This window comes from Natator depressus, chromosome 9, assembly GCF_965152275.1.
Source record: "Natator depressus isolate rNatDep1 chromosome 9, rNatDep2.hap1, whole genome shotgun sequence".
NCBI lineage: Eukaryota > Metazoa > Chordata > Testudines > Cheloniidae > Natator > Natator depressus.
Genome location: NC_134242.1, coordinates 24,593,992 through 24,616,613, shown reverse-complemented (window position 1 = coordinate 24,616,613; position 22,622 = coordinate 24,593,992). Strand labels below are relative to the sequence as shown.

The 22,622-nt window shown below is 43.1% G+C and overlaps 1 protein-coding gene across 6 annotated transcripts in view; it reads right to left on the bottom strand.

Annotated features, from left to right (window-relative positions):
• Positions 1–21,932, bottom strand: part of PLCH1 (phospholipase C eta 1) — a 166,474-nt gene extending 144,542 nt beyond the window's left edge. For all 6 annotated transcript variants that reach the window (XM_074963720.1, XM_074963721.1, XM_074963723.1 and 3 more), the window contains exons 1-2: positions 21,797–21,932; positions 21,140–21,211 (exon numbers count right to left, since the gene is read on the bottom strand). The gene's annotated coding sequence lies outside the window, so the exon portion shown is untranslated. The remainder of the gene's footprint in view (positions 1–21,139; positions 21,212–21,796) is intronic.
• Positions 21,933–22,622: the final 690 nt, after the last annotated feature.

Sequence of the window (22,622 nt, the reverse complement as noted above, 5' to 3'; positions counted from 1 at the left end):
CATGAAGTTAAAAGAACTATTCTTTCAATAAAAATGAATCAACTAAAAGTTGTGTGTGAGTCAGCGAAGGTTATTCTGGTACCTTGGGTACTGTAACTCACAAAGCCTTCCAAGGTACTTCACAAAATTACATTACCTGAGCAAAACCAATTTATCTTCAAATTCAGTTTGCCAGAATTTGTTTATTTTATACAAGAAATTACAGTTTACTTATGTTTCAGAGTAACAGCCATGTTAGTCTGTATTCGCAAAAAGAAAAGGAGTACTTGTGGCACCTTAGAGACTAACCAATTTATTTGAGCATAAGCTTTCGTGAGCTACAGCTCACTTCATCGGATGCATACTGTGGAAAGTGTAGAAGATCTTTTTATACACACAAAGCATGAAAAAATACCTACCCCCACCCCACTCTCCTGCTGGTAACAGCTTATCTAAAGTGATCACTCTCCTTACAATGTGTATGATAATCAAGTTGGGCCATTTCCAGCACAAATCCAGGTTTTCTCCTCCCCCCCCCCCCCCCCCCACAAACCCACTCTCCTGTTGGTAAAAGCTTATCTAAAGTGACCACTCTCCTTACAATGTGTATGATAATCAAGGTGGGCCATTTCCAGCACAAATCCAGGGTTTAACAAGAACGTGGGGGGGGGGGGGTGTAGGAAAAAACAAGGGGAAATAGGTTACCTTGCATAATGACTTAGCCACTCCCAGTCTCTATTCAAGCCTAAGTTAATTGTATCCAATTTGCAAATGAATTCCAATTCAGCAGTCTCTCGCTGGAGTCTGGATTTGAAGTTTTTTTGTTGTAATATCGCAACTTTCATGTCTGTAATGGCGTGACCAGAGAGATTGAAGTGTTCGCCGACTGGTTTATAATGTTATAATTCTTGACATCTGATTTGTGTCCATTTATTCTTTTACGTAGAGACTGTCCAGTTTGACCAATGTACATGGCAGAGGGGCATTGCTGGCACATGATGGCATATATCACATTGGTGGATATGCAGGTGAACGAGCCTCTGATAGTGTGGCTGATGTTATTAGGCCCTGTGATGGTGTCCCCTGAATAGATATGTGGGCACAGTTGGCAACGGGCTTTGTTGCAAGGATAGGTTCCTGGGTTAGTGGTTCTGTTGTGTGGTATGTGGTTGCTGGTGAGTATTCGCTTCAGGTTGGGGGGCTGTCTGTAAGAGAGGACTGGCCTGTCTCCCAAGATTTGTTAGAGTGTTGGGTCATCCTTCAGGATAGGTTGTAGATCCTTAATAATGCGTTGGAGGGGTTTTAGTTGGGGGCTGAAGGTGACGGCTAGTGGCGTTCTGTTATTTTCTTTGTTAGGCCTGTCCTGTAGTAGGTGACTTCTGGGAACTCTTCCGGCTCTATCAATCTGTTTTTTCACTTCCGCAGGTGGGTATTGTAGTTGTAAGAATGCTTGATAGAGATCTTGTAGGTGTTTGTCTCTGTCTGAGGGGTTGGACCAAATGCGGTTGTATCACAGAGCTTGGCTGTAGACAATGGATCGTGTGGTGTGGTCAGTGTGAAAGCTGGAGGCATGTAGGTAGGAATAGCGGTCAGTAGGTTTCCGGGATAGGGTGGTGTTTATGTGACCATCGTTTATTAGCACTGTAGTGTCCAGGAAGTGGATCTCTTGTGTGGACTGGACCAGGCTGAGGTTGATGGTGGGATGGAAATTGTTGAAATCATGGTGGAATTCCTCAAGGGCTTCTTTTCCATGGGTCCAGATGATGGAGATGTCATCAATATAGCGCAAGTAGAGTAGGGGCGTTAGGGGACGAGAGCTGAGGAAGCGTTGTTCTAAGTCAGCCATAAAAATGTTGGCATACTGCGGGGCCATGCGGGTACCCATAGCAGTGCCGCTGATTTGAAGGTATACATTGTCCCATACACATTGTAAGGAGAGTGGTCACTTTAGATAAGCTATTACCAGCAGGAGAGTGGGGCGGGGGGAGGTATTTTTTCATGCTTTGTGTGTATAAAAAGATCTTCTACACTTTCCACAGTATGCATCCGATGAAGTGAGCTGTAGCTCACGAAAGCTTATGCTCAAATAAATTGGTTAGTCTCTAAGGTGCCACAAGTCCTCCTTTTCAGTTTACTTATGTGTCCACTTACCAACGGTTCTACTGTTAGCATTAAATTACAGCTTTAACCACAGCTCTTCGTACAGGAGCTCAGAGGTACACTGACACAGGGGAAGCACAGGTCACAGCAGCCTTTGAAAAGGCACAATACATGCTCCTCACCCCCTATGATGGCTTTGCTCTGCTGCTGTGGTGTGAAGGCAAGAAGATATCCATGCTCACAATTGATCGTTCCTTCCCGTAGGCACTATGAATGTTAGCTAGCTAGGTGCAATGACTGTGAATACAACCAGCAATGGAGGTTTCTGGTTCCCACTCCTCTTCCCCCGCCCCCGCCTTCTTATGCACAGAACAAATCAGAATCTAATTCTTCATTAACGTGTTATACATCTTGCAATAAAATATATAAGCACTGGATTCAGTACACTCTATTAGAGTGTACTTTATTTACTGGTGTCATTAAAATTTAAACTAGTTTAACAAGAGAATGAGCATCTGCCATGATTTTAAGAGGCATTAAAAACTCATAAAAATGACCATGAGTTAAACAAGAACAAGAAAGGACAAATGGGAACTGCTGCACCTAATACGCTATAACCCTAGCAAAGGGCATCAGAATTCAACACAATTAAACTACAGATTTCACTATGGGGTTTGCTTCTCATTAGTTTCAGTTCATGTAATAAAATAATAGTCAAAGGAATTAGAATAGATCCACATTTATCCCAATGAAATGGGGGATAAGGAATTTATCTGGATAATTGGAGACTTTTTAATGTAAATAATTCATATCAAGGGACATATAGCAATTGAAATAATAGGGGTTTACAACTAGATGAGTTTCTAGTTTCTGCTGACTAGTTTCTGCTGACTTCAGACCACTTTCTTTTTCTCATATATACACACACACTTTAGAAATGACAAGTGTGACAAATTAAGTAAAATATTTTCCTCCAACATTTTTCTCAAGTTTAAAGGCCTGATTTTTTAAAAAAGTTGAGCATATGCAATACTCTGATTGTGTGTGTATATCTATTTGCTTATGCAAATATTCGATTCTTATGTGCAATCCCACTAACTACACATAGCAAGTAGGCACACAATTGTGCAAGTAACTTTTTTAATATCAGATTTTTAATACTGAATGGCATGGAATACTTATAAAAGGAATTTCTCTTTAATCCAAGTACTTTAATGTGATTACTGAACACCCATATGTGAAGGTCTTATGCTATCCCAGCCCTTTTTCTAGTTGAGGTCAGGGTGAAACATAACCAGATTCACAGCAGCCCAAATATCCAGTCTCTTAATAAAAGCCTAACATTAAGCACTGAAAGTATCAAAGCTAATGTAATTGGCTTTATGCAGCCCAACTGATGGACAAAGTTTGGAACATATGCCATTGAACCTGATTTGGTAAAAAGTAGGGCTGTCAGGTGATTAAAAAAATTAATCGTAATTAATCGCACTGTTAAAGAATAATAAAATACCATTTATTTAAATATTTTGGATGTTTTCTGCATTTTCAAATATATTGATTTCAATTACCATACAGAATACAAAGTGTACAGGGCTCACTTTATATTATTATTTTGATTACAAATATTTGCACAGTAAAAAACAAAAGAAATTGTATTTTTCAATTCACCTAATACAAATAATGTAGTGCAATCTCTTTAACAGGAAAGTCGAACTTACAAATGTAGAATTATGTACAAAAAAATAACTGCACTCAAAAATAAAACAATGTAAAAATGTAGAGCCTACAATTCCAATCAGTCCTGCTTCTTGTTCAGCCAATCGCTCAGACAAACAAGTTTGTTTACATCTGCAAACAAACAAGTTTGTTTACATTTGTTTACATAATGCTGCCTGCTTCTTGTTTACGTCACCTGAAAGTGAGAACAGGCATTTGCATGGCACTGTTGTAGCCGGTGTCGCAAGATATTTACGTTCCAGATGCGCTAAAGATTCATATGTCCTTTCATGCTTCAACCACGTTTCCAGAGGATGTGCGTCCATGCCAATAACGGGTTCTGCTCGATAATGATCCAAACAGTATGGACTGATGCCTATTCATTTTCATCATCTGAGTCAGATGCCACCAGCAGGTTGATTTTCTTTTTTGGTGGTTCAGTTCTGCAGTTTCCGCATTGGAGTGTTGCTCTTATAAGACTTCTGAAAGCATGCTCCACATTTCATCCCTCTCAGATTTTGGAAGGCACTTCAGATTCTTAAACCTTGGGTTGAGTGTGGTAGCTATCTTTAGAAATCTCACATTAGTACCTTCTTTGTGTTTTGTGAAATCTGCAGTGAAAGTGTTCTTAAAACGAACAACATGTGTTGGATCATCATCCGAGACAGCTATAACATGAAATATATGGCAGTATGCAGGTAAAACAGAGAAGGAGACATACAATTCTCCCCCAGCACATCATCAGCACGGAAGCATGTCCTCTGGAATGGTGGCCAAAGCATGAAGGGGCATATGACTGTTTAGCATACCTGGCATGTAAATACCTTGCAATGCCGGCTACAGAACTGCCATGCAAACATCTGTTCTCACTTTCAGGTGACATTGTAAATAAGAAGAGGACAGCATTATCTCCCATAAATGTAAACAAACTTGTTTCTCTTAGCGATTGGCTGAACAAGAACTAGGACTGAGTGGACTTGTAAGCTCTAAAGTTTTACATTGTTGTGTTGAGTGCAGTTATGTAACCAAAAAAACCCCCTACATTTGTAAGTTGCACTTTCACAGTAAAGAGATTGCATTTCAGTACTTGTATGAAGTGAATTGAAAAATACTATTTTTTATCATTTTTACACTACAGATATTTGTAATAAAATAACATAAAGTGAGCATTATATACTTTGTATTCTGTGTTGTAATTGAAATCAATATATTTTAAATGTAGAAAAACATCCAAAATATTTAATACATTTCAATAGGTATTCTATTGTTTAACATTGTGATTAAAAGTGTGATTAATCATGATTAATTTTTTTAATCGCGATTAATTTTTTTGAGTTAATCGCGTGAGTTAACTGTGATTAATCGACAGCCCTAATAAAAAGACATACGTTCATAAACAGTGAGAAATAGTCAGAAACAATGGAAGGTGGACTGAGTAAACTCTTCAGGCTGAGGGTTTCTTTTTATTATCTGGAAGCTTTTACTAAATTATTCCATTTCTAAAATTGTTTGTGTGTGTAAAAAATTAGTTTTGCACCAACATGTGTCTGTGTACACAAATCGGTTTTGCATCAATGTATGTAACTGCGGTATATGAATCCTCTGTTAAATACTCGATAAAGAATACACCTAGTTTTTGATCAACAGGGACTCCTAACCCCAAAAGGTTTGTAACTTGATATCCCTAGAACAAGAGGTTAGAAGGACTTTCTGGTTCCACAGTACTTTGCAGGTTCTCTCACACAAAAACTGTCCCCTGGGGAGTTGTTCAGGGAAGTAGGTCACTACTTTTGCAGACCCACAATGCACTGGTATAGCAATAGTTGGAGGGAATGCTATATGTGCTCACAAGGAACCACTTTACACAAACCAGACTGGTTAATGTTTCAGGAACAAACAGTACTAGAAATGCTCAGCAGCAATATTCAACCTTGAAGTTTTGCAGTTTAGTAGTGCAGACGGAGTTTTAAGCACCTGACCACTTCACACTAAAAGGCTGAGAATTCAAACCAATTTTCCCTGTCTCATATCCTTGCTAATGTTCAGACAGATTAACTACATTAAAGTGAGCAGTGCACTGGATGGGGAGATTACTAATCCCATTTTCTCTCAACTGCCCCCCTTCCTTCCTTGTTCCTGAAACACTTCAATAGACACCAGTTATACTGACTGGCTGAGCATCAGGGATTCCTATTGATCAGAGCAGATGACAGTTCACTGAATCCCCTCCCCCACTGCCAAAAACCAATCTTACTATTCCATTTTACTATTGCAGCCCAGTACCTGTTACCATCTTTTGCAAACATCAAATGCAATATTCCCCCTTTCTTTAGAAAAAAGGGAACCACAGATGGTAAAATAAATAAATCAATATTGAGACCTTCCAAGAGGCGCCACACTGGAGTCCAATAACCTCCTGTGCCTGGCTGATTTATGTTTTACTCCAAAACAAAAAGTAATCCAGTAAGAATGCTGTGAAGCACTGAAGCAATAATATGGAAAAGGCACCAACCCTCAGGCCATGATGGGCGGGGGTGTGAATCCCTGTGACTGACAGAAACTTTAGAGAGGGCCTAGCTCAGAAAACTATTGAAAGCTACAGAGAACTTTCAGAAAATGAGTGGGTACAACAACAGGGGGTGGAGGAATGGGGAGAGAATTGAAAATATATTATCCTACAGGTCAGGCAGCATGCAAGAAAACCAAACAAAGCCAAGCAAGAGACTCAGTTTCAGGGCACAGAAGAGGCATGATTAGAAGTAATAACATACTAGCTTTAGAAATTTCCAGAGAACCACTCCTATAAGTACCACAGACAACTGGATCAGAAAAAAACCCCATACCTCTAGACCAACTGTCTAGCAATAGTGGTAGGTGTTTGGCTAGCAGGAATATAGTGCTCACAAGAAAAACACTGGCTTTTAACTTTGGAGTTGGGGTAGAGGAGTGAGCCTGTATGGTGGCAGGCCATATTCTGTGCTGATTTGCACCCTGTGCAGCCCCATCTATTTGTATAATGTGTTTCTTTCAACTGCCCCCAGAATACACAAAGACAGAGGTAGTGAAAATACTTTGCACTTGTACAGCACCTTCCATTGGAGAATGTCAAAGTGCTTGAGGAATTTACAAACATGCCAGTGTAATTGGTATTACTGGCCTCCTTTTATAGATGGGGAAACTAAGGCACAGAGAAGTTAAGTGACTTATCCAGAGTATGACTGGAAATCTCCGGCAAAGTCAGAAATGGAACCAGCGTTGCTCATCTCATACTCCTGTACTTAGACCATATGCAGGCAGTAGGAGGGACCATGTTAGCCAGAACCACGTTTTTATGAATACTGTTTTCATACAGTTTGCTTGGCTGTGTAAATTAGCTTTAGCCATTTACACATGGTGTTCTACACTAGGGACCTAGTCCTACATCCCCTTACTCATGTGAATACGCCATTTTCAGGATCGAGCCCTACATTTCTAAAGGCCAGATTCTGCTATCTTTATTCATGTTGGACTGGGTGTCTATTTTAGATGAGTATGGGTGGCAGAATCTGGCTCTGAACAAGCGGAGAAAATGCTTGGTAAAGCCAAACCAGAGGAAACCAGAGGACAGCACGGCACTTTTACTCTCATATCCTAGAATGTGCAGTGTTGCTGTAGCCGTGTCAGTCCCAGGATATCAGAGAGACAAGGTGGGTGAGGTAATATCTTTTATTGGACCAACTTCTGTTGGTAAGAGAGCTTAGAGACAGAAGAGCAAGCTCTTCTTCAGCTCTGTGCGGCTCAAAAGCTTGTTTCTCTCATCAAAAGAAGTTGATCCAATAAAAGATATTACCTCACCCATCTTGTCTCTCTGATATCCTAGAATACGCTGTCACACAATCCAAAGATTAGGGCTATTCAAATTTCTCTTGCACTTTATAATACCAGTATATGCTGAGCAAGTCATAAGTGAGAGGGAAGACATTACTTGCACAAGACTACTAAACAATGACACCCAGTTACACTCCCACCTTGCTTTGTTACCTAGTGACAAATTGGGGTATATTTAACATGTTGCTCCTTGCATCAAAGTTATAATCACCCATAGACCTGAGCGCCAATCTGCCTTATTGTGAAATGCAAGAAAAGGAGCTGTCATTTCTAGCCCATGTTTTTACTAAACAATATATTTAATTAATAAATCGTACAGCTGCTTCTGGTAAAACAACCTTCAAACCTCTGCAAGAAGACCAGCTGCTGCACTGATCAGATTATAAGTAATATTTTTTTACTATATATAAAAGACATAGTAACCACCATATCAACTGAAAAAGTTTGCTGTAGTTGCCCTGGAAGGCAGATATCTAAATTTGGATGGAAAATAATTTTAAAAGACTGAGACATAAAAATTGAATGTTGCTTACAAATACAAGACTTTTCATTGTCCTTGAACATGTTTTTAGCGAAACCTAGTGTGGAGTAACTATTAAGTTGATGGTGAATACCCAAGATGCCAGTCAGTGCTGACTATGGTGGTGGCTTTTGTGATGTACCCATCTGTCCCACTAAAATATGGATGAGGGCCACTTACTTATTTCACTTACGCCACCAGATACCCACTAGATCAGAGGTGGGCAAACTATGGCCTGCGGGCCACATCCAGCCCACAGGACTCTCCTGCCCAGCCCCTCCCCTGCTGTTCCCCCTCTCCCGCAGCCTCAGCACGCCGCACCATCAGTGCAATGCTCTGGGCGGCCGGGCAGCACAGTTGCAGAGTCGCGGCCTGACCCAGCGCTCTGGGCAGCGCAGCTGTAGCGCCGCCAGCCACCGGTGCTCCAGGCAGTGCGGTAACGGGGCAGGGATGGTTGGATAGAAGGCAGGGGAGTTGGGGGATTGTCAGGGGGCAGGGGTGTGGATAGGGGTCGGAGCAGTCAGAGGGCGGAGGACAAGGGAGTTGAATGGGGACAGGGGTCCTGGGGAGGCAGTCAGGAAGGAGGGGGGGTTGGATGGGGCAGCGGGGGGCAGTTAGGGGCAGGGGTTCTGGGGGCAGTCGGGGACAGGGAGAAGGGGTGGTTGGATGGGGCAAGGATCCCGGGGGGCAAGTCAGGAATGAGGGGGGGTTAGATGGGGCAGCAGGGGGCAGTCAGGGGTGGGAGGTCCGGGGGGGGGGGTCAGGGGACAGGGAGCAGGGGGTGATGGATGGGGTAGGAGTCCCGGGGGGGCCATCAGGGGACAGGGGGGGTTGTATGGGGCAGGAGTCCTGGGGGAGCCGTCAGGGAACAGGGGGGCTTGGATGGGGCAGGAGTCCCAGGGGAGCCATCAGGGTGAGAAGCGGGGTGGGGTCGGATAGGAGGCAGGGGCCAGGCTATGCCTGGCTCTTTGGGGAGACACAGCCTCCCCTAACCGGCCCTCCATACAATTTTGGAAACCTGATGTGGCCCTCAGGCCAAAAAGTTTGCCCGCCCCTGCACTAAATGGTGACAACTTTTGGCCAGTATTTAACTAGGCTGAAGTTGAACCAGCAATGTAGAATTTGAAGGGCTCCATATATTTTCTGTGCAAAATTCTCCTCTGATCAGCACTATGGGTCTGTGGTATATATTTTGCACTCATTTAACATTGAGAATAAGGGCTATAGACATCAATGAAGTTACGCACATAGGACAAATGCAGAATATGTAAGAGATCTGTTCTGTAGTGCAAAAGAGAGACACAATGCAGGGGGTTTGTATTGCAATTTGTATAGTGGGGTGCTGAGAGCCATTGAACCAAACTGTAAACTCTGTACATGATGGAAACCATTTCAAGCCTAGTTCCAACACCTATGTCACAGTGCAGATAGGAGTAGATAATTTGACTCTATGGTTTAATAGAAAATCAGTTTTGTCATTTTAATAATGTAGTTAGCAATAAAGGGTACTGGTGAGTATACAATGGAAGCTATTTGTTTTACAGTAAGGATATTAATAACATTTGGGAACTTAAAATCTTGCTTTCATATAAACAAAGAGAAAAGAGAAACATGCCCAGCACATTATTCTCTCTTCTCTTTTAGTTACGGTGACAGGAATTATGATCTGTAAACAAACTTCATTCTCTGCCAAAAATGACAAAGAACATTTTATGATCAAGATTCAATGATAGAAGTGAGAAACACTTAGGGCCTTATCCATATAAACTTTCCAAGACACCGTAACTTCATGACTTAATCTCATAAAATTATCCACAATTCAGAAGTGATACAGACAGAACCTCCAATTCACTGAAGTTACAATCTTTATATAAGACAAAAGACAATAGTTGGAGACAGACAGACACAGGGGCGGCAGGTTTGTATAATTTTTGGTGGTGCCCAGAACGGGTCCAAGTCCCACCACCCCTCCCCGTCCCCAAACACACCTGCCTAAGGCTCTAGGAGAGAGTTTGGGTGCAGGAGGGGGTGCAGGCTCTGGGAATGGAGTTTGGGTGCGGGAGGGGTGAGAGGTCAGGTTCTGGGAGGGAGTTTGGATGCGGGAGCGGTGAGGGGTCAGGCTCTGGGACGGAGTTTGGGTGTGGGCTTTGGGCTGGGGCAGGGGGTTGGGATGCAGCAGGGGGAGGGCTCTGGGAGGGAGTTTGGGTGCGGGAGGGGTGAGGGGTCAGGCTCCGGGACGGAATTTAGGTGTGGGCTTTGGGCTGGGGCAGGGGGTTGGGATGCAGCAGGGGGAGGGCTCTGGGAGGGAGTTTGGGTGCGGGGTGCAGGCTCTGGGCTGGGGCAGGGGGTTGGGGTATGGGAGGGGGTGCGACACTTACCTCAGGCAGCTCCCGAAAGCGACCTGCCCACCCCTCTGGCAGCGGCTCTTAGGCAAGGGGGCAGGGGGTCTCCGCAGCTCCCATCGGCTGCAGTTCCAATGGCAGAGTCGGCACTCAGGGCGGGGGTAGCATGCGGAGACACACACACCCACACCCAGAGGCCGCAGGGGACGTGCTGGCTGCTTCCGGGAGTGGCGTGCCGTGCGGAGCGAGGGCAGGCAGGAAGCCGCTTTAACCTCGCTGCGCTGCGGGTGGTGGCAGCGGGGCCCCCAGTCCCTTTTACATCTGCTGGGGTCTCTGCGGGGAAGGGGGACTCACCTGTGACTCTCTCCGCTGCCGTGAGGGGAGGTGGGCCAGGCGGCGCCGAGTTGGTAGTATCCTTTGCATTCTCCACCCCCCGCAAAGTGGACCCTCCTATTGAACAATGGAATTCCGTCCCATCCCCCAGCCCAGCACTGAATGCAGCCCTCCCGGCAGAGCGGTCAGCCCGGCGGGACTGGGTGGGGTGGAGGCGCTCGGGCTGGCTGCCGAGAGGAAGAGACTGCACGGGGCTGGAATGCACAGCTGCTGGGGAGCACGTCTCACCCGGCTGGCAGCAATCCGGGGGGAGGTGCACGGGGGCGGCAGGCGGGGTCAGGGGAGAGACCCGGCCCCAAACATTGGTGCAACTGGACCCCTGTGCTCTGAATATTCCTGGAGCTCGGGCAAGCACCATGGGCCAGTACAACTCGCCACCCCTGGACAGACAGACGGGGTAGTACAAGGCACCCTGGATGATGAAAAAAAGTGTCTGAAACACTGGATAGGGCAGGGGTGGCCAACCAGTGGCTCCAGAGCCACATGCGGCTCTTCAGAAGTTAATATGCGGCTCCTTGTACAGGCACCGACTCCAGGGCTGGAACTACAGGCCCCAAGTTTCCAGTGTGTGGCGGGTGCTCACTGCTTAACCCCTGGCTCTGCCACAGGCCCTTCCTCCACTCCACCCCTTCCCGCCCCCTCCCCTGAGCCTGCAGTGCCCTCGCTCCTCCCCACTCCCCCACAGAGCCTCCTGCACGCTACGAAACAGCTGATCGGGAGGCGCTGACCGGCAGGGCTGCTGGTGGGCCGCGGTGGGAGGCACTGGGAGCAGGGGAGGGGGGAGCTGATGTGGGGGCTTCTGACATATTACTGTGGCTCTTTGGCAATGTACGTTGGTAAATTCTGGTTCCTTCTCAGGCTCGGGCTGGTCACCCCTGGGACAGGGAGAAACTAAAAATACATTTCAAGGCTTCAGAATGCACAATAAATAATGAGGAAATTTTAACAAAACAGACCATTGTTTCTTAAGGCTAATAAACTTTCCTCAGTGAACATGCAGTGTAAAAGTTTGGACATGTAAAAAAAAGAAAATGTAAGTCTGTCAATCAATAACTCTAAATCATATCAGAGCAATACAAATTATATTGCTAACAGCTGTATTTCCTCTTATTTTGTAATAAGCTACATTCTGGAATGTTTAGCCTAGTGTACTAATATTTAATTCTTACACTCATTACCTGTACTACAAATAAAAGGAATTCAGGAGAGGTCTGCCAAATTGTTTTACCAGGGCCTAGTCGGTGCTACTGAATCAATAGTATTTTGACCCATGCTTTTTCCCATGAGGGGTCATTCGGAAATAGTCCCACCGTTGGGAAAATTAAGTTCCCTCAGATGCCAATTTAGGAGTTCCAGATAATTCCCAACCAGGTCTTCAGCTCCTTCAATGTAGACTGAAGACTCCAAGTTTACTCATCATGCTTGAGAAGACCAAAATTCAAGTTTTCTGATGAATGGTTCTATCATTCAAGGACAGAAAATTCTATTCCGCCCCTGGAGAAAACAGTTCCACTCATTTCAGTGCCTAAAGATGTCAGCAAAGTGGGCTATGCAGGCCTCCAATATTGAATCATTGAAGGTGTGAGCAAGAGGAGATTGCTATCATTCAAGAAAGCATGCAACTCCGGTCTTAAGTGCATTGTTAGCACTTTATCTATATGAAAGCCACCTCACTGTAGTGTGAAACAGCAAATGCTGGTGAAAGGAACCAATGTCCTCACAGAGTGATCCAAGAACATAAAGAATCCATTGAACAGCTGTTAATGACATTCACATCTTTAACAGCTTCATGAAGTACCTGGCACAGCTTTTAAGGCCTTTTCCTAATAACAAGAGCATAGCAGTGTATGAAACAGTGACACTATGGAGCAATAGGTGCGCCGATTCAGAATGGTAACAAGGCTACATTGTGCTTACCTATCATCACCTGAGAACCATGTAAATCTTTGTCTGTTTCCAGAAATGCCTTCAGTAAACATTCCCACGTTCTAGCATAGCTTTAGAAAAAACCTGCCTCTTCATCAGAACAACCAGAGGCACACCTTGCAAAAGCCAGGAGTTGTGCAGCACCAGAGACTTTCCAACTTGCTAAGTAGTCACATTTCCTGAGTTTGGAAAGCAGTTGCTCTCATATGTCCTCAGCCACGTCACTAACAAGGCATGAAACAGTTGTTATTTGAGAAGCCCAATGTTTACAAGTTGGTAGCTGCTTCAGGCCCTGTAACTTTTGAAACCATGTCTCTTGCTCACAGAACGGTAAGATTTTCTGGAATAGCACCCATCTCAAATGGGGATAACCATTAAATGCTTAAGTGGGGTTCATGCTGATATTGCCAGTTTGGGTAATCAGACCCTGTTGATTTTTTATTTTTTTTTAATATTCTCAGATTTGTCTTTCACTTACTGAAGTTTGGTTTCTAAATATTGTGTCAACTCTGAAGATTTCCTGTTCCCAGCCGCAATCACTTTCCATCATACCACACACAGTTGTTTTGCATCAATCAATACAGAAACCATACATCATGTTTTTGCCATTGTATTTCCTCACTTTCTTTTTTCGCCATCACTGGAACAGCTTGCTATGCAATGATCAATCATTCTGAATCACCTCGGGCCAGACCTGAGCCCAAACAAAGAGTGAATGATGTACGCAACATGTACGGTGACATGAGGCTCAGTAGTGCTTTTGGCCCTTAGCAATTACAGTCGACTCATCTGGTATTCCAATGCAGTGATACATTTGGTCATGGTCTGTGTGCATGGCTACATGCACTTATGCTCTAATAAATTTACTTGCACTTTGTGTCATACCTAGGAAACAATGTTTGTAATGGGGCTTTTCCTGTTTTGTATAAAATAAATTCAAACACACACACACACACACATGTTCACTAACAGAGGGAAAAGCAGCCTCCTACACACTCACCTCTTGAAATTGTCTACAGTAAACCATCAGCTGGTATTTTAATGGACAAGCAAATTGATTACCCTTATAAGGACACATCATGACAGGACTTAGAGTGGGTATCTACTTTTATTATTTTATATTTATTGATTTTTTTTCCCCAAAAAACATTTACATTATTTGATAACTGACCTCAGCCTCCATGGATCTCGCCAGGCCTCCTCTGAGTCTTTGACCCATAGTTTGGGAAAAAGTGATTAAGAATTTTGTTTTTTTAAAGGGAAAGAACAGAATCACAGAATAACAGAACTGTAGGACTGGAAGGAACCTCGACAGGTCATCTAATCCAGTCCTCTACACAGAACCAGGACTAAGTATTATCTAGACCAAGAGTAGTCAAGCATTTTTAGTCAAAGTCCAAATTTCTTGGTCAAGATATAGTCAAGGTCCAGACTCCAGAGAAACATTTTTCACACAGCAATAACAGTAATGATAATAATAACAACTAAATAAGAAGATTTTGGGGTCCATTCAAAAGCATCTGGCAGTCCAGATTTGGCCCGTATTCTGCCTGTTGACTTCCCCGATCTAGATCTTTCCTGACAGGTTTATCTAACCTGTTCTTAAAAACCTCCAGTGACAGAGATTCCACAATCTTCCTGGGTAATTTGGTCCAATGATTAACTCCCCTTGCCATTAGGAAGCCTAACATATAACCTAAATCTCCCTTGCTGCTATTTAAACACATTACTTCTTGTCCTATCCTTAGTGGATAAGGAGAACAATTTATCACCATCCTCTTTATAACAACGTTTTACATACTTGACTGAACAAACCCAGTTTTTTCAATCTTTCCTTGTAGGTCAAAGTTCTAGAAAACATGATCTTTTTTGTTGCTTTCCTCCGGACTTTCTCCAGTTTCTCTACATCTTTCCCCAAGTTTGTCGCCCGGAACTGGACACAGTACTCCAGTTGAAGCCTTATCAGTGCTGAGTAGAACGGAAGAATTACTTCTCATCTCTTGCTTACAACACTCCTGCCTTTATAATTTTGTCCCCACATGCTTGTGTTGTTTTTTTTAATATTCATCCTTCATAATAATAATCTGAACTAATACAAAGAATCATATATCAATACTAAAACTCTAATTTAAGAAAGCACATGGCATTTTAATAGGCCATCACAGCTTGACAGCCAAAGATGCTGCATATTAACAAGACCATTTTGACACAGACAGCTATACTACCCGACTAAAACACAAACAAAATTATCGGCCATCACTAACCAAACAATCTGTTTTTTACTACAGCTGAACCAAACAATACTCCTTTAGTGACAGTCAGACAACTAAGAGTTAATGGTTCTCCTAGAAAAAGTATGTGGATGCATTCTAAACTCAGTATGTAACTCAAGGCTTAAATGGAAATCCATACAGCAATCAGAGATGCTTGCTTCATGTGCCTATATCCTACATGCCATATGGATGGTATGATCTGTAGTACTAGTGACTATCTATTGACATACAAGAGGTAATTAACTTTCATTGACTCTTATAAAGGTTGCCCAGAAAACCAGACCTAATTTTCTTAAAGGCAAAATAAAAGCTATTTTAAATTAGCTCCCACTAAATAGTACGAATGAAAATTTGTGACTAACTAAAAATGTGACTAACTACAAATGAAATAGTGATATAAAGTATGAATCACAACCACATATTTATTATTTTCTGAGTCCCAACAATATGCTCAGCACTGTACAATACAGAGAGGAAGACACAATAAGACTACTTTGCATTTTTGAAGCACCTTCGTTTCAAACATCTTTCATGTACTTTACAAGCTCTAATGAACTGAGCCTCAACATAAGTCTGTGAAGGAGGTAAGTTTTATCAACCCTATTTTACTGAGGAAGAAACTGAGGCATAGACAGACTGTGCTTCCCAAACTTACACAGGACGTCTGTAACAGAGCTGCAAAGACATCCCTAACTGTAAGAGGACCTACAGTTATGACCTGATCTAAATGGCAAAACTACTGTTGACTTCAATTGTAGCATGAGTAGGTCCTTAGGTGATATAGCCATTAAACCCTACTCAGCGTTCATTAAAGGACAAGCTTCTTTTTGTGTAGTGTAGTTGTAGCTGTACTGGTCCCAGGATATTAAATAGACAAGGTGGGTGAGGTAATATCTTTTACTGGATCAACTTCTGTTGGCGAGAGAGGCAAGCGTTCATGCTACAAGAAGAAAAGGAGTACTTGTGGCACCGTAGAGACTAACAAATTTATTTGAGCATGAGCTTTTGTGAGCTACAAGAGCTCTTCTTCAGGAGATACTGAGTGTCACAGCTAAATGCAAGGTTGAAGAGATTGTTTAGCATAAGTAGTTAGCACATATTCTAAGGGACTATTCAAGGTGTTAATGGGCCACTCTACCTGGAATGGTCCCTTGGAATATGTGCTCACTGCTTATGCTAAACAATCTGTTCCACCTTGCATTTAGCTGTGATGCTAGCTAGGAGTACCTTTCCCAGACCTGAGAGCTCTGTGTGCCTCGGAAGCTTGTCTCTCTCACCAACAGAAGTTTTTCCAATAAAAATATTACCTCACGCAACTTGTCTCGCTTAGGCTACATCTACAGTAGAGAGTTTACAGTAGCGATGCAGCTGCGCCAGCTCATGTGGCTGCTCTGTGCCGACAGAAGAGAGCTCTCTCGTCTACCTAATTAAACCACCCCAACAAGCAGCGATAGCTGTATTGGAAAGAGAAGCTCTCCCACAGACATAGTGCTATGCACACTACTTATGCCAGCGAAACTTATGTTGCTCGGGAGGGATGGGGGTGGGGGTTCACACCACTGAGCAACATACATTTTGCTGACATAAGTGGTAGTGTAGACAGGGCCTAAGCTTCTTTGTAGTAACAGAAAGATTCTCCCCTCAGATCCACATGGTAATACTCAACTACAGTATGAGCATTCCTTAACATCACAAGAAAAGTCACACAAATCGGAGAAACTCTGAATACTGAAGCTGAGTACTAACACAAAGACCTGAGATGAGAATTTTCCCCTGTATTTTGAGGATCAAACCATTTTGATGTCTATAGTATTTCTTGACAACACATCAGTGCAAAGGGCACTCCTGCTTAACGGCAGGCTTGGGATCTACTAGCAGCAAATCAATAGTGGATAACTTCACCTACAACTCATATGGAGAGAGATTTTTTTCCCTTTAAAATATTGATGCTTGCTCCCAAAGTCATCTTGGAACACAGGCCTTAAAGGGTGAAATGACAGAAGCGCTAACTCAATTCCCTAGGCAACATCCCAAGCTGAGCTGGTATTGTTACAAAAATAAGTTCCGCTCCACTTGATCCAGAAGCACCAGCTGATCCCTATTTTATAGACTTTTAAAATGGGAAAATGTTTTTCAGCCAGTGCCATAAATCTTTTAATTAATCATTGATAGTCAGATGATAAATCATAATATTCTTTTGCTATACAACCTAACCTTTTATCCAGAAACTGAATCCTTCACAGGCTATATAGAAGGTATAAGTATCTGTTCACTCTGTTGGGCTTACTCCAGGGGCTGTTGCTCAACAATACAGGAAGATTTCAACAGTGTGTACACTACAGTAGTAGTAGATTTTTTTTCTTTTGTATAGAACCTGCAACCCTCACACCAATGAGTAATCTTTATTTATTTTAGTAGTTCTGTTGACTTCAATGGGACTACTTGTGTTAGTAAGTCTTGCAGGATTGGGCCCAGACTTCTTTTAAGTACTGTTATGGTGGAAATGTTTTGGATATGGGTACCTGAATAGTAACCATATTTATATTTAATAGTTTCTGGAGCTTTATGAAATATGGGTCATGAACCTTAAGAACAAATATATAACCAGAGTGTATGTAAAGGACGCAAACACTGTACTTTATAACTCAGCAGACATCTCTTGAACAAAGAAGCCCTGAATAGTACATTTGATACCACTGATACAGTCTTACATTTGTCTTGGTAACTTAAGAATTATGCATGATTCTTTTGGACGGTCTCTTCATTTCTTTTGCTCTCCAGAATTATGTGCCGTACCTTCTAGCAACTTAATTAAACCGAAAAGGAGTACTTGTGGCACCTTAGAGACTAACCAATTTATTTGAGCATAAACTTTCGTGAGCTATAGCTCACTTCATCGGATGCATGCTGTGGAAACTGCAGAAGACATTATATACACCTTAGAGACTAACCAATTTATTTGAGCATAAGCTTTCGTGAGCTACAAATAAATTGGTTAGTCTCTAAGGTGCCACAAGTACTCCTTTTCTTTTTGCGAATACAGACTAACACGGCTGTTACTCTGAAACTTAACTAAACCGAATAATTACAACAGACACACAGCTGTGAGCCATACATATCACAAAGGATGAAGATACAATTAGTGAAATAATGTTGGGGGGGGGAAGGTTGGGGTTTTTTGGGGGGGAGGCTTGTTTGTTTTTTTGTTTTCTTAATTTTTACTTTAGGGCTAAAACTCAGTTTAAAAAAGCCTTAATTAGATGTTTGTAAAGTGCTTTCAGAAAGGACCCAATCCTGTCAGGTGTTGAGGTTAAGTCAGTGGGAGCTGAGAGTGCTCAGCATCTTACAGGATTGGACCAAAAAGTGCTATATATAGATGCTAAAAATACATTCAGGGTGAAATTCTCATCCCTTTGAAGTCAATAGCAAAACTCATATTGACTTCAATGCCTCAGTTCCTTCAACAGAGCTGCAAACAGAATCCAGCTCTCTAGACTCTCAGTCCTTTTTCTTAATCACAAGACCTCTGTAACGGTAAGATCAACTACAACAGTTAGGGTCTTCTATCTGAATGGCAAAACTCCCATTTATTTCAGTGGGACCAGGATTTCATCCCTAAATATTCCTAACAAAACTGAGGGTCTAATGCTGAGAAATGCTGAGGACCTGCAGCTTCCTGGAAGCCGTAGCCTCCTGAATCTCACACCCTTCTTGTTCAACAAGACAAAAATAAACTTTTGTACATGAGGGTCTAAATGAACAATAGGAATTCTATTTCATATTTTCTCTTTGAACTGAAAAAATAAATACAATTTAATACAATTCCTGAAACAGACCCTGGAAGAGATACACAGCTCTTTATGACTTATCTTCATATCAACTGTATCTTGAATATCAAATAATGCCTAAGAAGCACTGAATTAATGTTGTAATTGCCAACACAATTTCTCTCTCCAGGCTCAATATTTCTTTCAAAGTTATTCATATGAACAAGGCATGAGCTCCTTATAGTGAGATATAGGTAATAAAGATGGTACTTATAGAGGACTTCACTGGAACTAAGATAAAAGACATGGTTTATTTAAAGCCTCAGCGTATTGATGTATTGTAGAACTTTAAAGCATCTCATCAACCAGAAGAACATTCTAACTGAAAAAAGATGTCGAATACTGTAGAGAGGGTTGGCAGAATTCAGTTTTTTAAATAATGTCCAGGGATAATATCAATGTTTATTTTTAAGCATTTTTCCCTATTTTTATCTATTTAAATTTTCACGGTTGTGAAGATATATGGATTTTGAGCTTTTTTGTTTGATTTTTATCAATTTACCTTCTCAGTTGTGGGAAATTATGGGGGGATAATTATTACAGATAATAATTATTTAAGGACAGTAGATGTTGAGATTCAAAAAGTTCAAGCTTTATAACTGTTAAAATACAATTGTCAACATCACATGTCAAAGTATACAAGGTACATATTCTTAAGTCAAACTCTAATAAGTTCACAAGCAGCAGTTTCCTTTGCCTATCTGTAAATTTTGATCATCATCAATGCAAAATTTTTGTCAGTTTGTATGCATACGGTGAAATTGACTTTACTGACATTTACCAATAAAATAAATTCTTCCAAGCCTGACTATACATATTTATTTTAGACACTTTGGCTATAAACTTTTAAGAAGCCGATGACCAAATCAGAAATTCTTTCAACGGCGCAAGTTTTAAAAAAATCCTGGACCAATTTACTCAACCTATTGTTCTTTCAACACCAATTTTGCCTGGCTATAAATCTAGACTGCACCAAACCCTTCTGCCTTTGTTTCAGCCCCATCCCCCCTAGGTTTTTCTATCTAATTATCTGACTCCCTGCTAACATTGTTCTTTGCAATTTACCTCCAGGAACCAATAGGAACACATGTCATTGGGAATTAGGGAACTGCTGCAGGATACAAACCAGCAAACAGGATCATAAACTATCTGAATGCCAAAACTTTCTTTAACCATGAGATGTGAGGGCAACACACCATATCTTATTCCATTTACTAATAGGATATGATAAGAGAACTAGTCTTACAAAGCAGAAAAATGATTATTTAATTCAGATGTCTTTGTTGTCCTTGAGACCAAGCGCTTAATAACATATTATATAGCAACATACTGCACTTTATTCCATATAATCAAAAAGTAAGGCCCTAGTCATTTAATTCTTTTTACAGGGCAAGGAGATCAATTCCAACTACAGCTAAAGAATTCCCTAACTCCCTTTAGGAATCCATATTTCTTGTTTGTGGCAATAACTGCTAGAAAAGGCTCATCAGCTTTCTCATATCTGATGCGTACCATACATCAGCTAAATAACCACATTGGGTTACTGAGAGGAGCAGGAAGGACAATAAAGCTGTGCTGAGCCACCTGAAATATAAGCCTGTTAACATCATAATCTAAGAAATATGTACATGTACCAAATTTAACACTCGTGGTAAACAAACTCTGTTCACATTCACTGAGAATATTGTTTAAGAATAAAGAAATATGCTTCCCAAACAACGGGATAATCTGTATTGGCTATCTTAACTTTTATGGCTCTGGTGAGTCAGTTAACCTGCAAAAGACTTAAATGGGTACAGAAAATGAGATGGGAGACCCACAAGAAAAGCAATTAACCTTTCTTCAGAGGCTAACGTTTTGCTCTCTCTTTCACCTACATCTCTGAACTCATCTGCTTAATACAAGTGTATTACAAAGAAGGAAATATTAAATCAAGAAGACTTTACTTGACTGGAATTTAATCCGATCCATCACTGTTTCCACAACTACTTTTTATTCTTTATTAACGTTATCTAAAATCAAAACATACAAGGCAAAAGAGTTCCGTCTCTCTCAAGCGCCCACTTTGGGTCACACAGCAGGTGGCAAACTGGAAAAGTACCAGCAACACAAGAGAACACTTATCCTTAAAAAATATCTGCCAGGCTCATTATGTTTGGTTAGTCTAGAGAAAACAGATGAACGAAAAAGATGTACCAATTGCAAGAGGGATCCGCACTCCCGTGTTGCGGCTTTCCAGCTCCCAGGCGAACGAAGGCACATTCGTAGCTGTTCAAAAATAATTGAGACGCTTGGTTAGGGTCTATCTAATAACTGGATATCAGTCATTTCTTCTGTCTACACTCCTCGCCTCTCTTCGCCTTCTGTCCCCGTGCCATTAAATGCCAATGATTCACGCCATTTGAGACTAGCGTGAGCTCCTCATTTCCATGGCATTAAACGGAGGGCTTAACAGTTCGTGGGGGCTGTCGCAGACACAATGACCTCTCCCCTGGCTCCCTGGGGCCGAGACACTCGGAGAGGCGATTACATCTACTCCAAGGAAGCCAACAAAACCTGCCTCCCCTGGGCTGCCCCTCGAGTTGGCAACAGCCCGCTGGCGTGAAGCTCCCCTGGGAGGGAGGCTGATGGCTCCAAGGCGTCTGCACCGGCCCAGCAGCGCCTACCCATCTCCCGAGCATGTTACCCCGACAGAAGAAACCGGCTGCCCGGGGGGTTGCGCCACACAACTGACGGGGATGCCGCCACCGTCTGCCACGGGGAAGTTGACGGGAACTTGGTGCCTGTCCTTAGCCCTGCACCCCAGTGCCCCCCGCCCCCGTCCCTCGAGCCGCTCCCCAGGGCAGCCCGTACCTCTGAGCGGCTCCCTCTCGCCAGGGCACGTCCCCCCGCAGCGGCTGCGGAACGGCTCTGCCCCAGCCCCGCAGCAGGAGCAAGCAGCGGAGAAGGCGCCGGCACCCGCTCTGCCGCCGCCACAACCTGCGTCCTCATTCAAACACGCACAACAATCCCCCCAGCAGCGCGGCGACAGCAGGAGAAACCCGGAGCGGGAGCCGGCCGGACCGGAGCGCCCCGCGCCGCCGGCCCCGGGCACGGAGCACACGCGGCCGCAGACGCCGTGCAGCAGTCGGGGAAAGGGGGGCGGGAGCTGCGGGGCCGGATCCTACTCCCGCTGTAGTCAGTGTAAGGTCACGATCCTGGCAGATCAATTCCCCGCTGGGGGGGGGGGGGCTGTGCTGACCGCAGCCCAGTTGCCCCAGCGTGCTGGGTGCTGTGGGTTATTCTGCCATTTCCATTATATCAGGATAGTTGCAGACACTTGGGGGGGGGAGTTGTCATTTTTGATAGTCTAGCCTAGTTTCTTCAGTCCTTCCTCGGGCAGAACTCCAGCTGAAGTCAATGGGAGTTCGGCTTCATGAACAGGGAGAGGAGGATTGGATCCTCACCCCACCCTGGAAAAGTATGAGTAAATGGGAACTACAGAGGCAGGTGGTGGGAGAATTAAATCCATTACCAACCTGCGGACAGCAGCTCTGCAGCCCCTTCTCCACTGCAACTATCTAGCTCATCTATATTACCTGAGTCCTTGGGGTAGACCCCTGCATGAGGGTCCGGGTTGTGGCCACAGGACTGGCCCTAGCCCTCTGTTTCTCTCCCACCCTGCTGTAAAACCTCCTCT